The following is a 15,218-nucleotide window of genomic DNA, read 5'->3' as shown; positions in this document are numbered from 1 at the left end:
GCAGTGTGAGAACACAGCCGCGAGCCCCGTACAATTCAATAGGAAAGTCACGGTTGGAATTTTAAAGAATAAGGACACTTAGAAGAGGACTTTGAGCAAACCCCTTTAGACTTAGGGGGTTCTAGGGCCAGCACCCACGGGAGCACCGGAGTACTCGTGTTACCTCACCCAGGGAAGCAGGGTGCATAGGTGTCAAATGGTTTCGGGAATCGTCGTTGATTTCAGTGGCGATGTGCTGCAAAGTGCTGCTGCTGTGGAAAGGAGAAGTGTCCGGTGTGATCCAAGCCTGGATCGGAATTGTAAAGACCCTAAAAGCAGAGGGGACAGAGTCTGGGTCACTTGCCAGTGACCAGAGGCACGATAGGCTAATGCCCACCGATGTCAGGTGTTTCAGGTGCGAAGAGGTGGAGCTTGACTTCACTGCCACGGGGACCAGGAGGCGTCGACGATGACCACAGTCCCCAGGCGAGCTGTCCCACAAAGGATGTCGAGTGCTGGTGGGTTAGTTTCCGGATTGGAGACCAACAGGCCTTGGCAACTGCACCCCACGCGGTGAGAAGAAAATGGCTTTGGTGTAGACCAGCAAGGTCCTGTAGACTCCCCAAGTGATGGAGAGTCAGGGCACTTCTGGAGCAACCAGGAAAGCCTGTTGAAAGTTAAAGTACCCTTCTCAGGGACCCACAAGTTGACGGACAAGGGATCGCCAAGGGACCTCGAGAGGAATCACTAGATACCAGCCCACGGGTCACTCGAGGAGTGTAGGCCAGCAATCTTCATTGCAATCACTGCTCGGGGTCTGGACTACAAGTAGCCCAAAGCACAGCCTCAGGAATTGCCAAGAAGCATATGCTGCTGCAAATGTGCACTGTGCCCAGGGGTTCAGGATGCATGGTCCCCAAAAGGGCTTTGGTTCTCAGAGTTGCTGAGAGCACAGATCGGCCTTGGGGAAGCTGGGAAACACACCTCCTGTGTTGCAAAATCGTTGGTGTCCTTCAGGAGCAGGGTTGATGCAAACCGGAAAGATTCGTCTTTGGTGCCTGCCTTGCAGGGGAGTAACTCCTTTACTCCAAGGGAGAGTCTTCCATCATCCAGTGTCGTGTAGATAGTAGAAGTTCTGGGATTCTGTAGCAGAGTTTTGTCCAGGTAAATCTAAAGTCCTGTAGTCAGGGGTTCCTACTTTATACCCAAGGAAGGGGTGGGACAAACTCTGGGGACACACCTATGGGAGGGTCAGGAAAGAGGGGTGGCTACACCCATTTCCTTTGTCCATTTTCACACCAGAGCAGGGACTGAGTGCCCCTGCAACTGGTTTGAGCTGGACTTTGTACAGGGACACCAAATGTGCCCCCCGTGCAGATCAAAGCACTCTTGGAGTGCACCCACCCAACCCCAATACACTAAAGCCTGTCTGGGAGGTGGTTACACCTCCCTGTGACAGGAAACCTATTGTCCAGGCCTCCCCTGCTGGAGTTTCATCCAGCAGCAGGAGGGCAGACTCGTGTCTGTGGCTGGCAACATCCATTTTGTGATGCCAGGGTCTGTTAAGCTGGTACCGGGTATACCGGTGCTGTCCTGTTTCTCCTTCTATTAGGGTGGAATCATACCTCCCATACCAGTTACTGGTGTGGGGGTATGATTCCAAGATGTTTGACACCAAACACGACATGTTTCCATGCAGCCATTCCAAAGTTAGCATTTACAGCGAGGTTATAATGCACTTAAGAGTAGATGGTTTGGCTGCATCACAAACAACCCCCAAATAAAGGCTCTGAAAGCTGCAGAGGGGCTCTGCTCATGCATGGGCACCCTCTCACATGAAACCCAGCACCCTGCCTTCAGGATTGTTAAGGCCTGCCATAGGGGTCACTGATAGGTTTACATGTGCAGTGATATGGAGAGATATAGGTAACCTATATCTCAGTACGGGGTGTATACACCACCTTACATAGGCTGCTGTAGTGTCATTTTAAATGGCTTCCCAGGGATGGCACAATACGTGCTGCAGCCCCTGGGAGGCCTCTGGGGTACCTATGCCCTGTGTAAATAGCATACCATATACTAGGGACTTATAAGGGTACCCCAGAATCCAATCTGGAGTGTACCTTAAGTACATACAATCAATTAGGAGAGGAAACAGCTAGGCTGGGGCCCTGAATAGCAGGGTCCCAGCCAGACTAAAGCCGAAAAACAGTGAAACATCAGCAAAAGTGGGGGTAACCATAAGAAGCAGATCCTACTCTCCTACAATCGTAGAGCGAATCTGCGCATGTTGTGGTGAGGCAGAATTCCCTCTGGATGTATTATAGCAACAGGACTGCAAGTCCCAGACAGCTTAATAATTCACACAGCCCACCAGAGGGCAATATAACAGCAAATTGTGGGACTGAGTCTGTTTGCATCTGCCCATCAACTCGCTGGCCAGAGAACAAGGAGTAGGAGCTCTGAAACGCGTAGGGCAAGGCCACAGAAATCTTCCGTAATGTTGCAAGTTCTGCAAAAATAAAAGATTCGGCAGTGAAGCTGGATTTGCCTTTCATTGAGTGCGTCCTCAATTTGGTGGTAAACTTTGGATGATATATAGGTAGTTATAGTTAGGACCTTGTTTCTATTCAAAAAGGGTTTTTTCTTTTCCCAATAACTTTGGCGCCGGTTTATGAATCTTCGTGAAATTTTCAAAACGTTGGTCCCGCTCCGGTCAGCTTCTATCCTGAAAGTTTCGGGGTGATTCACCAAGCGGGGGCCAAGAAAAAAAGGGGGTCCCAAAACGCATTTACTCCATGTTATTTCCCATAGGAAAATTTAGACACGACTACAGCCTGAACTGCTGAACGGAATTACACCAAATTTGGCAAAAAGGTAGCCCTCGGTTCAGAAAGAGACCTTTTTTAGGTCTCGGGACCATCCGGTCGGCAGACCGGAAGTCCGGAGATTTAATGACTTGGAGAAGAGGGGCTTGCACCCGCCCCTCTTCTCCCCTGTTCTCCATTGGCTGGCCTCGTAAATGCTGGCCAGCCACTGGAGAAGAGGTCAGTCACTCCGATTAGGCCCCGTCCTTTTCGGATCGGGGGCGTGTTTTTTAAAGAAAGTCTCATTCTCTCCTCCAGCCAATGGCTGGAGGAGAGAAAAGACAAACACGCCCCCGAATCCGAAAAGGACACTGCGTTTCTCCGAGGCATTTCTGCTCTGCCTCGGAGAAAGGCAGTGGTGTGCTTGCCTTGTGCGTGAAATGAGGTAAGTTCTCGAAGAGTAGCAGCGAAACAGCAAACCTCTGTAGAGGGCGCAGACCCTGGAGATGATTAGGGCATGTTTCTATCCTGCCATTCCCTATTACGTTTTGCCTGCCTTTGCGTGGCTTTATTTCTGGGCCAGGAAGCAAGTATGTTTCATTAGGCTATAAAAATGTGCGATTCGAAAGTTGTACGTAAGGGGCGAGCACTTTATTTTAATTTTTATTTAAGGCATATTTTAGTTCGTGTAAACTCAGCTCAGCTGGTTTCAGACTGATGTACAGTGTAATCAACAAAATGATTCTTTCAACAAGGTTTGAGGCAACAAGGGTACACGTAGAGAGGTCTGAACAGCATACGAGATGCTTTGCCTATGTCTTCGTAAGTTGTCCGTTCACGCACCGGGAGGACACCTTGCAAAGACTGTTAAATCAAGGCATCCATTGCACGTTTAATCATTGCATTTAACAATGCGAGGCAAAAAACCACCCAGATCAGCAGCTAAACTTATATAGGCCTTCAAGACTGGGGAGAACGCGGTTCGAGGGTGAAGTAGTGACAGGCTCTGGTTCTCTGGCAGTCCTGTGTTGGCCCTCGCGGGGCAGGCATGCGCAGTCCTCTCCTCGTGTCCTTGACCCCCTGCCCGCGAAAGGTCTCGTCTCATCTGTATGGCTGACTGCAGAAACATTCTCGACAGCGCGCGCCCCGTGAATCTCGTCACTCGTCACACTACAGCGCTCATGGCAGCCCCATTCATCACCCCCACCCTTGCTGCAGCTCTCCCTCCCTCCCCCTCCCGGGGAGCGGAGAGGCGGCCCACCCTGAGCCATGCAGGCATGACTTGCAAGCCCCTGCGAAAAAGGCGACCGAGTAACTCACTCCATGGTTTCAACGCTCAGGCCTTTCTTACACGTTGGCCCTGCTTTTTTACCACTTATAACGAGGCCGGTGAACATAAGAGAATAATGAACGTATAAAACGAGAAAAAATAAGGCATTGTAAGTATTAACTAAACCATCACACCAGATGGCTGTAAAGTAGACACTGGAAAAATAAAACAATTTGTGCATGCAACAGAGAGAGGGGGGAGTATATCGATCATAGCATTATATAAGGGATAAAGAATTGTCTACCCTACATGATAAGTATATTGGAAGTCGCTGAGGAGTTCTATAACCATATAGAGGGACAAGGCCAAAGGCTGAGTTCCTTTATAAGGTTATGGAACTCCGGGGTGACTTGCAATATCCTTATCATGTACTACAGGGGGTACTTTATCCCATATAATACATAGTCACATCATCACCATTCACAGAAACTACTTAAAACCTTGGTTTGTAGCTTTTTCATATGAAAGAGCGAGTATGTTTGCAAACATGAAGAATAAAAATAAAACCTCTATTATAAAATGTAGATCATCAAAAACCTGTTAGTTATTTGTTGCAAACATATATTACAAACAGCTCAATAAAAGTAAGATTTTTTTTTTTAAAGCTGCACTAACTTGGAATGTGTGGAAACATGCAGAAATTGTAACTTTTCTCTATCTAAGGAGTGCAAAAAATAAACATGTTCTCTCTGCTTGTCTTTGTTAGCTAAAAAATAGAGCAGAAGAAAGAAAATCAAAGTTACATTTTCACTGCTTTAAACAGCTGCTTCAATTATGCTCTGTGACCTGAGCTGCCTTTCACTACGGCTGCTGGCTTTGGCAGCAAGCATTGTGACATCGTAACTCGACTGTAATAACTTAAAATAGTCAAATTCTGACATCTTTTCTTTATAATCGGTGACTGGGTACATCACAAATCGCCGATTATAAAGAAATTAGATTCTGTCATTTGTACGGGGATTACAGAATCCCATGTATTATAAAAGGTCTATCATAAGTGCAAATTATGTACTATGGACGTCATTCAAGACATTGTCAAATCGGCTGTGGTCACACTTTCACCTGTGCCCTGAAAAGATCTTGACATTGAAGAAATTGAGAGTCAGATCTTTGTTAATTGATTGGCAGGGGGTTCTGGGATTTCTGGTTGCTTTTGAACCAAGGGTGCTTTCAGGTCATTTGTTTGAAGGCACCTGGGGTTTCCAAGCACAGCCCCATCTTGCTTCTAGAAGTGCAGGAACCTCCACAGATCTTGATCTCCTTGCTAAATATTTGGGTGTGTTTAAGGGAACTGCCTTGTATGTTATTCTAGCACGTTTGAATTATCAGTGTTTCCAACGGGAGCTTCTGAAGCGGCGTGATGTCAACCTTAAGGCAGATGCCAGCCACTAAACAAACAGTGGCATGAAAGAGAGCTATCAGTGGTGCCAATCTTAAATTGGGGAGAGCAACTAAATCAACTTTCCTTTAATCAATTCTGTTGACAGTTGGGTTTGAACAACTAGTTTAAATCTTGCTTGAAGATTAATGATTTCCCTTTTTCATATTATTTTTAAATTATTTAGGCCTCTTTCACAATGTTATTAAAATGAGCTTCAATATGGATGTTGTTATGAAGGGTGAAGCCCAGAGATTGCGCCTTTTTAAACACATTAGGTGATCTTTCTAGAGGGGTGAAGGGCATGAGCTAGCTTTGAGTCATAGGCTTGTCTTCATGTGAAGCTAAGAGCAGAAAGTCAGCTTTTGTGGGGTTGAGGCTGAGTTTGTGTTCTGATGTTCATGCTTTTGATTTGTTCAGACAATTTGCTTGAAAGGACACATCATCAAGGAAGCGTGTTCTAAGGTAGAGATAAATGTCATCAGAGTAATAGAGGTATTAAACGCAACGCCAGTGTATTTAGGAGGCTGGCCAGGAGCAGCAAGAAAGCAAGAACGGACAACTGTGGTACTCAGAATGGGGTCGAGTAGAGAGAAGAGCTGTGATCAACCATGTGAATTTCCATTTTCCTGTTTCAACGATTGGATAAAAACCGTTTCAGCACCAAGTTCTCCATGCCAAGTCCTTTCTGCAGAGAGTAGAGAATGCTGTGGTCAAACGTGTTGAAAGCAGGACACAGTCCAGTAGGACAAGGAGATCGAACTCTCCATGGACTAAATCGTTGAGGACATCATCAGCTCCCTGGAGAGTAGTGGTTTAAGTGTTTTGAGTTGACCCGGTCTAAGCTTTCAATGGAGGTCTCGTTTCAGGTTATTTTTAAACTAGTAATTTTTCAATTGGTCTTCCAAACAGTTTACAAGCAGTTTGACTAAAACCAAAAGATTGAACATTAGTCTCTAGCAGTATTTAAATGGGCCGGTACTCACCGGCACTGAGTACCGGCACCTCCGATTATTTTTGCAGTCAGTACCGGCACTTCTCTGTAGCTAGGGAGAGTACCGGTACCATGATCAGCACGGCAGGCGCAGATTAGGTTTCTCTTCCAGTGCAGGGCAGATGCAGCTCTGCTTTCGAGGAGCTTGTAATGAGTTAATCTGTTTTAGTGACATAAACGCATTTGTCGTGTGCTTTGATATGTGCTGCAACTGGTACAGAAGTCATTATGTATGATCATATCTTGCCCTTAGACCCGCCCCTAGCCCCGCCCACTTGCCACACCTCTATTTTAGTGAGTACCTGCACTTATTTTTTCCCATTTAAAGCACTGGTTGTGAGCTGTTAGATAGAAATCACAACCTAGATCGTAGTCTTGTGATGTGTATTGTATCACGTTATATAGCTCTTGCTACTGCTGAAGAGGCGTTGGAGTGATTTATGCTGGGTGCCACACTGCTCCTCAACCCAAGTTTAGTGGTTCGTCCAGTGTTATTGGTTTTATTGGTCATTGGGATCAGTCTTGTGTCACTCAGCAGCCCGTGCTCGGCTTATGACTCACCCTGATTGTCGCATTATTCCTTCTTTGCGGTCATATGACTGGGACAAACATGACCACGCGGTGTGAGTTATTATTTGGAAAGGGTGACCTGTGTACCCTCCCGGACTGGCCCTGGTCACCTTTTCCCTTTGCTTCACACAGGCTAGTGTGGAACGTCCTTGTTAACAAGATAAGCGGGCAGAATAACTCACCCAGGCAGGGATGAGTGTCAGGGTCACATGATTGCACCCTGGTCACACTCACACAGCTGTATCTCAGCAGGTTCATGCATTTGCTGCAGAGTCGAATGTGTATACATACACAGCTTCCTTTCCTTCTAAAACAGTATAGTGAGCCTTCTGCGTTGTTCCCTGTGTATTCTACAGGGTACAGAATCAAATTCTGGCTCATCGGCTCAGTGGGTTAATGTGTTTGCTGCAGAGGTCTCTATGTGTGTGTGTGTATGTGTGTGCCTCTGTGTGTGTGGCTCTGTGTGGGGGCTTTTTTTGTAGCTGGCTCTATGCGTGGGTGGCTCTGTCTGTGTGTGGGTAACTCTGTGTGTGTGTAGGTGGCTCTGTGTGGGTGGCTCTATTTGTGTGTGGGTTGCTCTATGTGAATAGCTCTGTGTAGGTGGCTCTGTGTGGGTGGCTCTGTGTGTGTGGGTGGCTTTGTGTGTGTGGCTCTGTGTGTGGGTGCAAATGCAATAGGTATCGAATTTCAGAGAGATTAAGCTATTGACATTGTAAATAACAATGCCGTTTCTTTAAATGTTTTAAAAACAAAAACATAAACAAAAATAATGTCATGAGCAATGCCAATAGCTCTAACTTTAACAATGCTTTAACATTGGCTGGCCTCTTGAATGCTGGCCAGCCACTGGAGAACAGGTCAGTCACTCCGTTGAAGCCCCGTCTTTTTCGGATCGGGGGGCGTGTTTTTTGCGAAAAGTCTCAGGGAGGAGACAACAGCAAAACACGCCCCCGAATCCGAAAAGGACGCTGCCTTTCTCCGAGGCATTTCTGCTCAGCCTCGGAGAAAGGCGGTGGTGTCTTCCGGTGCCCTCGTCGTAGATGTTTAAAGGCTAGTTTTGTTCTATTTTTAAATGGCTGGTGGAGGGGAAGCTGAGAACGTGTAGGGGGTGGGAGCGGTGGTGGAGAGAGGTCTTGTTGCTATTCAACCCCATCCGGCCGCTGTTGCTTATTACGGGCTCTGCGGGAGCGGAGCGGAGCTGGGGGCCGCAGGGGGGGGGCGGAAACAATGGACCCATTGAGGCCGGAGGGCAGCTTCCCCTCCGCACCACTCTCTGACCACACCACTCAGAGGCTGGCTGACTGACGATGGTGGTGGTGGTGATGGCAAGCCCGGAGCTCGCGGGCACCGAGGCCACTTGGGGATTCTGAATTTGTCTTGGGCCACGAAGACTTCCTCTTTTTTTGTTTGTTTACCAGCGTGAACCAAAAAAAAGGTCAGATAACTGTGTCAAACTAAGAAGTCTTTTCATGGAGTCCCAGCAACTGGGTTTAGAATTCACAGCGAGCGCTGCTCAGCTCTTCGCCTGCGAGGATGAAAACAGACTGCCTTCCAGCACAAGACACATCTTATCCCCGTTTTTTCTTGCATGTGAGGTGATGCAAAATGAAATAAATTATGACACATTCCCTCTGATGTACAGACGATGAATCTCTATTAGTAGTGGTGTTGTTATTTTAGCCTTCATTGGAGCTGAAAACTGTCCAGCACAGCATACCACACACATTGCTTTCTACTCGGTGTTAACAGCACGTAAAGAACCTTTGCAGAGGGCACTATAAGTGCTGTTAATTGTCTGCTCGCTAACGCCACGAAACAAAAGTGCATATTGAGGAGAAGGGCAATTAAAAACTGTTAACACCCAACACTATGTGGAGAGTAAGGGGTTGTAAGGTTATTAGCACCCATCGCCCTAATCTCACCCAACAGAGGCCAAAAAACACACTTTCTTCCTGCGTTCCCCACACTGACACTATAACACAAGCAGGGCCACTGGAATTGTGCGACGGGCAGGGCCAATGTATGTGTAGACTCTAGGTGACTAAACTAAGCGGCAAGGAAAGGTAAATCATGTGAACTAATGCAGGACATTTTCTGGTAGTACTATTTTATTATTTGGGGGGGGGGAGATTTTCACCCCGATAGTATACATTTAACACCAAAATACCGCAATGAGCAGCAGAAAGTGGTGAACAGCGAGCCTTTGCAAAGGGCGTTCCACAGAACGCAACAGGTGTTGCTGCGTTGCTAGTAACTTTTGATCAATTTGTGCTAGAAACCATTTTGTTTTGTTAAACACTGCGCATTTGCAGCCGATGATGGATTATGTGGAAACTGCGGCAGCCCTATAACCAACATAATTCTAGTGGCCCTGGATACAGGCATACGGTAGTTAGTGGTGGCCTTCTAAGGATCGTGAGTGGCTGAGCCAATAACAGCATTGCATGGAGGGTTTGATCAGGTGTCACTGTGACTCTTCAGGGCACTCATCATGCGTTAACTGCAGTTAATGCATTCGCAATAGGGCAGAAAGCAGTTAATTGCCTGCACTGCAATTATGGGCCGACAGTGTAGGCTCATAATAAAGGAGAAATACAATAAACAGCTCTTGACACCCAACAACATGATGGCAATACAGCAATGACGACAACGGGTAATGTTATAATGATTGTTCTGGCTCGCAGACACAGGTCCGCTTCGTGGCGCTAGGCCGCTGACAGTTGAAATCGAACCACCCACCCACCCCTTGATGTGTCTGCCATCTCCAAGCCGTGCCAAGCCCCTTTCCCCGGAAGCATCCGCCGCGCCTCCCATCTGCATTTTCAGTGTGATTCAGTGGTTAGGTCTATCATTAGCTCCTCTCGGCCGCCATTCCCAGGCTTGGAAATTGAAAAGCAAGCTCTCTTCCACCGCAGTGGTTACAGGGAGCGGGCTGGCGTCCCTCCAATTGCAGCCGGACCAGAGTACTTCACAGGTCTTTAAAAGACCGTTTGCTCGTTAATGAGGCTTTTGTTGTGTTTCCACCCCTTCTTACAGCCACTCTGACTATGGCTGGAAGACGTAGCCCCCCCCCCCCCGAACCTTTTTCACCCCCCCCAAAAAAAAATTGGCTCTAGTTGCCCGCCTGCATAGATCTTATGTGGGCTCCACTTTGCATCCGTCGGTGTTTGCTGTCAGGGATTAATAACAAGCATTTACAATGCAATGGTCTCGGCATTGGTAAAGTTAGAGCTATGACAATGCCGTTTCTTTAAATGTTTTAAAAACAAAAACATAAACAAAAATAATGTCATGAGCAATGCCAATAGCTCTAACTTTACCAATGCCGAGACCATTGCATTGTAAATGCTTGTTTTAAATGGTGTAAATCCGTTCAGTAGTTCCTGAGAAATTCAAAAAATTACAGGTCAATAAATCAATTTCCCATAGGAAACTTTAGACACGGTTACAGCTGAAAATGCTGAATGGAATTACACCAAATTTGGCAAAAAGGTAGTGCTTGGTTCATAAAGAGACATTCTTTTAAATGGTGTAAATCCGTTCAGTAGTTTTCGAGATATTAAAGGAAAAAAATCTTTATATATCTGGGAGGGACCTAACTACACAAGCACGAGCTTGGCTCTAATTGGCTGCCAACACTTCAATCCAGGAAGTGTTGGCAGCCATCTTGGTGCAATGCTTTTAAGGTCTCGCCTACCGACGCAGCGCATGCGCTGACACTATACAAACACCACTGCACTGCCCTAAACCCTAAAACACTACCCCAGCAGGACCCCCTACACTGCACGAACACAACTGCACTGCCCTAAACCCTGAAACACTACCCCAGCATGACCACCTACACTGCCCGAACACCACTGCACTGCCCTAAACCCTGAAACACCACCCCAGCACGAACCCCTATACTGCCCCAACACCACTGCACTGCCCTAAACCCTGAAACACCACCCCCAGCAAGACCCCCTACACTGTCCGAACACCACTGCACTAACCTAAACCCTGAAACACCACCCCCAGCAAGACCCCCTACACTGTCCGAACACCACTGCAGTGCCCTAAACCCTGAAACACCACCCCCAGCAAGACCCCCTACACAGCCCGAACACCACTGCCCTAAACCCTGAAACACCACCCCCAGCAAGACCCCTACACTGCCCGAACACCACTGCTCTGCCCAAAACCCTGAAACACCAGCCCCAGCACGACCCCCTACACTGCCCGAAAATCACTGCACTGCCCTAAACCCTGAAACACCAGCCCCAGCACGACCCCCTCCACTGTCCGAACACCACTGCACTGCCCTAATCCCTGAAACACCAGCTCCAGCACGACCCCCTACCCTGCCTGAACACCACTGCACTGCCCTAAACCCTAAAACACCAGCCCCAGCACGAACCCCTACCATGCCCAAAACACCATTGACCTGCCCTAAACTCTGAAACACCAGCCACAGCACGACCCCCTACACTGTCCGAACACCACTGTACTGCCCTAAACCCTGAAACACCAGCTCCAGCACGACCCCCTACCCTGCCCGAACACCACTGCACTGCCCTAAACCCTGAAACACCAGCCCCAGCACGAACCCCTACCATGCCCAAAACACCATTGACCTGCCTAAAACTCTGAAACACCAGCCCCAGCATGACCCCCTACACTGCCCGAACACCACTCTACTGCCCTAAACCCTGAAACACCAGTCCCAGCATGACCCACTACACTGCCCGAACACCACTGCACTGCCCTAAACCCTGAAACACCAGCCACAGCAAGACCCGCTACACTGCCCGAACACCACTGCACTGCCAAAACCCTGAAACACCAGCCCCAGCAAGACCCCATACACTGCCCGAACACCACTGCACTGCCCTAAACCCTGAAACACCACCCCCAGCAAGACCCCCTACACTGCCCGAATACCACTGCCCTAAACCATGAAACACCACCCCCAGCATGACCACCTACACTGCCCGAACACCACTGCACTGCCCTATACCCTGAAACACCACCCCAGCAAGACCCCCTAGCCTGCCCAAACACCACTGCACAGCCCTAAACCATGAAACACCAGCCCCAGCACGACCCCCTACATTGCCCGAACACCAATGCACTGCCCTAAACCCTGAAACACCAGTCCCAGCAAGACCCCCTAAACTGCCCAAACACCACTGCACTGCCCTAAACACTGAAACACCACCCCCAGCACAACCCCCTACACTGCCCGAACACCACTGCCCTAAACCATGAAACACCACCCCCAGCAACACTCCCTACACTGTCCGAACACCACTGCCCTAAACCCTGAAACACCACTCCAAGCAAGACCCCCTACACTGCCCGAACACCACTGCACTGCCCTAAACCCTGAAACACCACCCCCTGGATGACCACCTACACTGCCCGAACACCACTGCACTGCCCTATACCCTGAAACACCACCCCAGCTCAATCCCCTACACTGCCCGAACACCACTGCACTGCCCAAAACACTGAAAAACCACCCGCAGCAAGACCCCCTACACTGCCTGAACACCACTTCCCTAAACCCTAAAACACAACCCCCAGCATGACCCCTACACTGCCCGAACACCACTGCACTGCCCTAAACCCTGAAACACCACCCCCAGCAAGACCCCCTACACTGCCCGAACACCACTGCCCTAAACCATGAAACACCACCCCCCGCATGACCCCCTACACTGCCCGAAAACCACTGCACTGCCCTAAACCCTGAAACACCAGTCCCAGCACGACTCCTACACTGCCCGAACACCACTGCACTGCCCTAAACCCTGAAACACCAGTCCCAGCACTACCCCCTACACTGCCTGAACACCACTGCACTGCCCTATACCCTGAAACACCACCCCCAGCAAGACCCCCTATCCTGCCCAAACACCACTGCACAGCCCTAAACCATGAAACACCAGCCCCAGCACGACCCCCTACCCTGCCCAAAACACCACTGCACTGCCCTAAACCCTGAAACACCAGCCCCAGCATGACCCCCTACACTGCCCGAACACCACTGCACTGCCCTAAACCCTGAAACACCAGTCCCAGCACGACTCCTACACTGCCCGAACACCACTGCACTGCCCTAAACCCTGAAACACCAGTCCCAGAAAGACCCCCTAAACTGCCCGAACACCACTGCACTGCCCTAAACCCTGAAACACCACCCCCAGCACAACCCCCTACACTGCCCGAACACCACTGCCCTAAACCATGAAACACCACCCCCAGCAAGACCCCCTACACTGTCCGAACACCACTGCCCTAAACCCTGAAACACCACCCCAAGCAAGACCCCCTACACTGCCCGAACACCACTGCACTGCCCTAAACCCTGAAACACCACCCCCTGCATGACCACCTACACTGCCCGAACACCACTGCACTGCCCTATACCCTGAAACACCACCCCCAGCACAACCCCCTACACTGCCCAAACACCACTGCATTGCCCAAAACACTGAAAAACCACCCACAGCAAGACCCCCTACACTGCCTGAACACCACTGCCCTAAACCCTGAAACACCACCCCCAGCAAGACCCGCTACACTGCCCGAACACCACTGCACTGCTCTAAACCCTAAAACACAACCCCCAGAATGACCCCTACACTGCCCGAACACCACTGCTCTGCCCTAAACCCTGAAACACTACCCCCAGCACGTCCCCGTACACTGCCCGAACACCACTGCACTGCCCTAAACGCTGAAACACTAGCCCCAGCACAACCCCCTACACTGCCCAAACACCACTGCACTGTCCTAAACACAAAAACACTAGCCCCAGCATGACCCCCTACACTGCCTGAACACCACTGCACTGCCCTAAACCACCAGCCCCAGCACGACCTCCTACACTGCCCGAACACCACTGCACTGCCCTAAACCCTGAAACACTAGCCCCAGCACGACCCCCTACACTGCTCGAACACCACTGCACTGTCCGAAACACAGAAACACTAGCCCCAGCACGACCCCCTACACTTCCCGAACACCACTGCACTGCCCTAAACCACCACCCCCAGCAAGACCCGCTACACTGCCCGAACACTACTGCACTGCCCTAAACCCTGAACCACCATCCCCAGTACGACCCCCTACACTGCCCGAACACCACTGCACTGCCCTAAACCCTGAAACACCACCCCCGCACGACCCAATACAACATCCGACCACCACTGCACTGCCCTAAACCCTGAAACACCAGTTCTAACACGGCCCCCTATCTTGCCCGAACACCACTGCTCAGCCCTAAACCATGAAACACCAGCCCCAGCATGACCCCCTACCCTGCCCAAAACACCACTGCACTGCCCTAAACCCTGAAACACCAGCCCCAGCATGACCCCCTTGTTAGACCTGGCACCATTGGCGTGGGTCACCCTTCCATTTTTGTCTGTGCCTCAATGTGTTTTGTGTTGGTGTTAGCTGCTCAGGGCACTGTGCCACTGCCATCCAGTGCCACAGTGCAAGTGCTCCCTATGGTAAAATGTATTATGTGAATTGACTTCCACGTTTGGTTTATTTGGTTTACTATCAGTCCCTAGTAGAGTGCACCAGGCATGCCAAGGGCTTGTATATCCAAATGCTGCTAGTGGGCTTGCAGCACTGGTTGTGCCACCCACCGAAGCAGCGGGGTAAGATGTGTCTAGGGTCTGCCACTGCAGAACCTGCGCGCGGTCTGGTACCGTCGCGCTGACTGAGCAAGTGTCCCCACTTGCCAGTCCCTAAACCTTCCCTTAACTACATGTTAGTCACCCCTCTGGTAGGCCTAAGCGCAGGGTGCATTGTAGGCATAAGGTAGGACATGCCCTGATGTGTGTGGCATGTCTTGATAGTGAATTACAGCCCTTTTCGTTTTTCACTATTGAAGGCTACCTGCTCTCCATAGGCCAGAATGGGCTGCTGGGATCGCTACACGCTGTGACCCCAGTGGACTCAGAGAGCATGGTAGAAAGTCATGTTTAGTATGCCTGAACTCGGGATAATAAAATACATCTTTTAGTAAAGGTTATTTTAATATCCTGGGTTTGCAAATGCTACTTTTAGAAAGTTAGCCTTTGCGTGCCTGACCATCTCAGTCCGCCTCTGCTGTGGGTGTGTGTTCTGCCTAGCAACAGTACAGGAGCAGGGCTGGGGGACTCC

The sequence above is a fragment of the Triturus cristatus genome, chromosome 1_1 (assembly GCF_964204655.1).
Source record: "Triturus cristatus chromosome 1_1, aTriCri1.1, whole genome shotgun sequence".
Taxonomy (NCBI): domain Eukaryota; kingdom Metazoa; phylum Chordata; class Amphibia; order Caudata; family Salamandridae; genus Triturus; species Triturus cristatus.
This window is presented reverse-complemented; position numbering follows the sequence as displayed.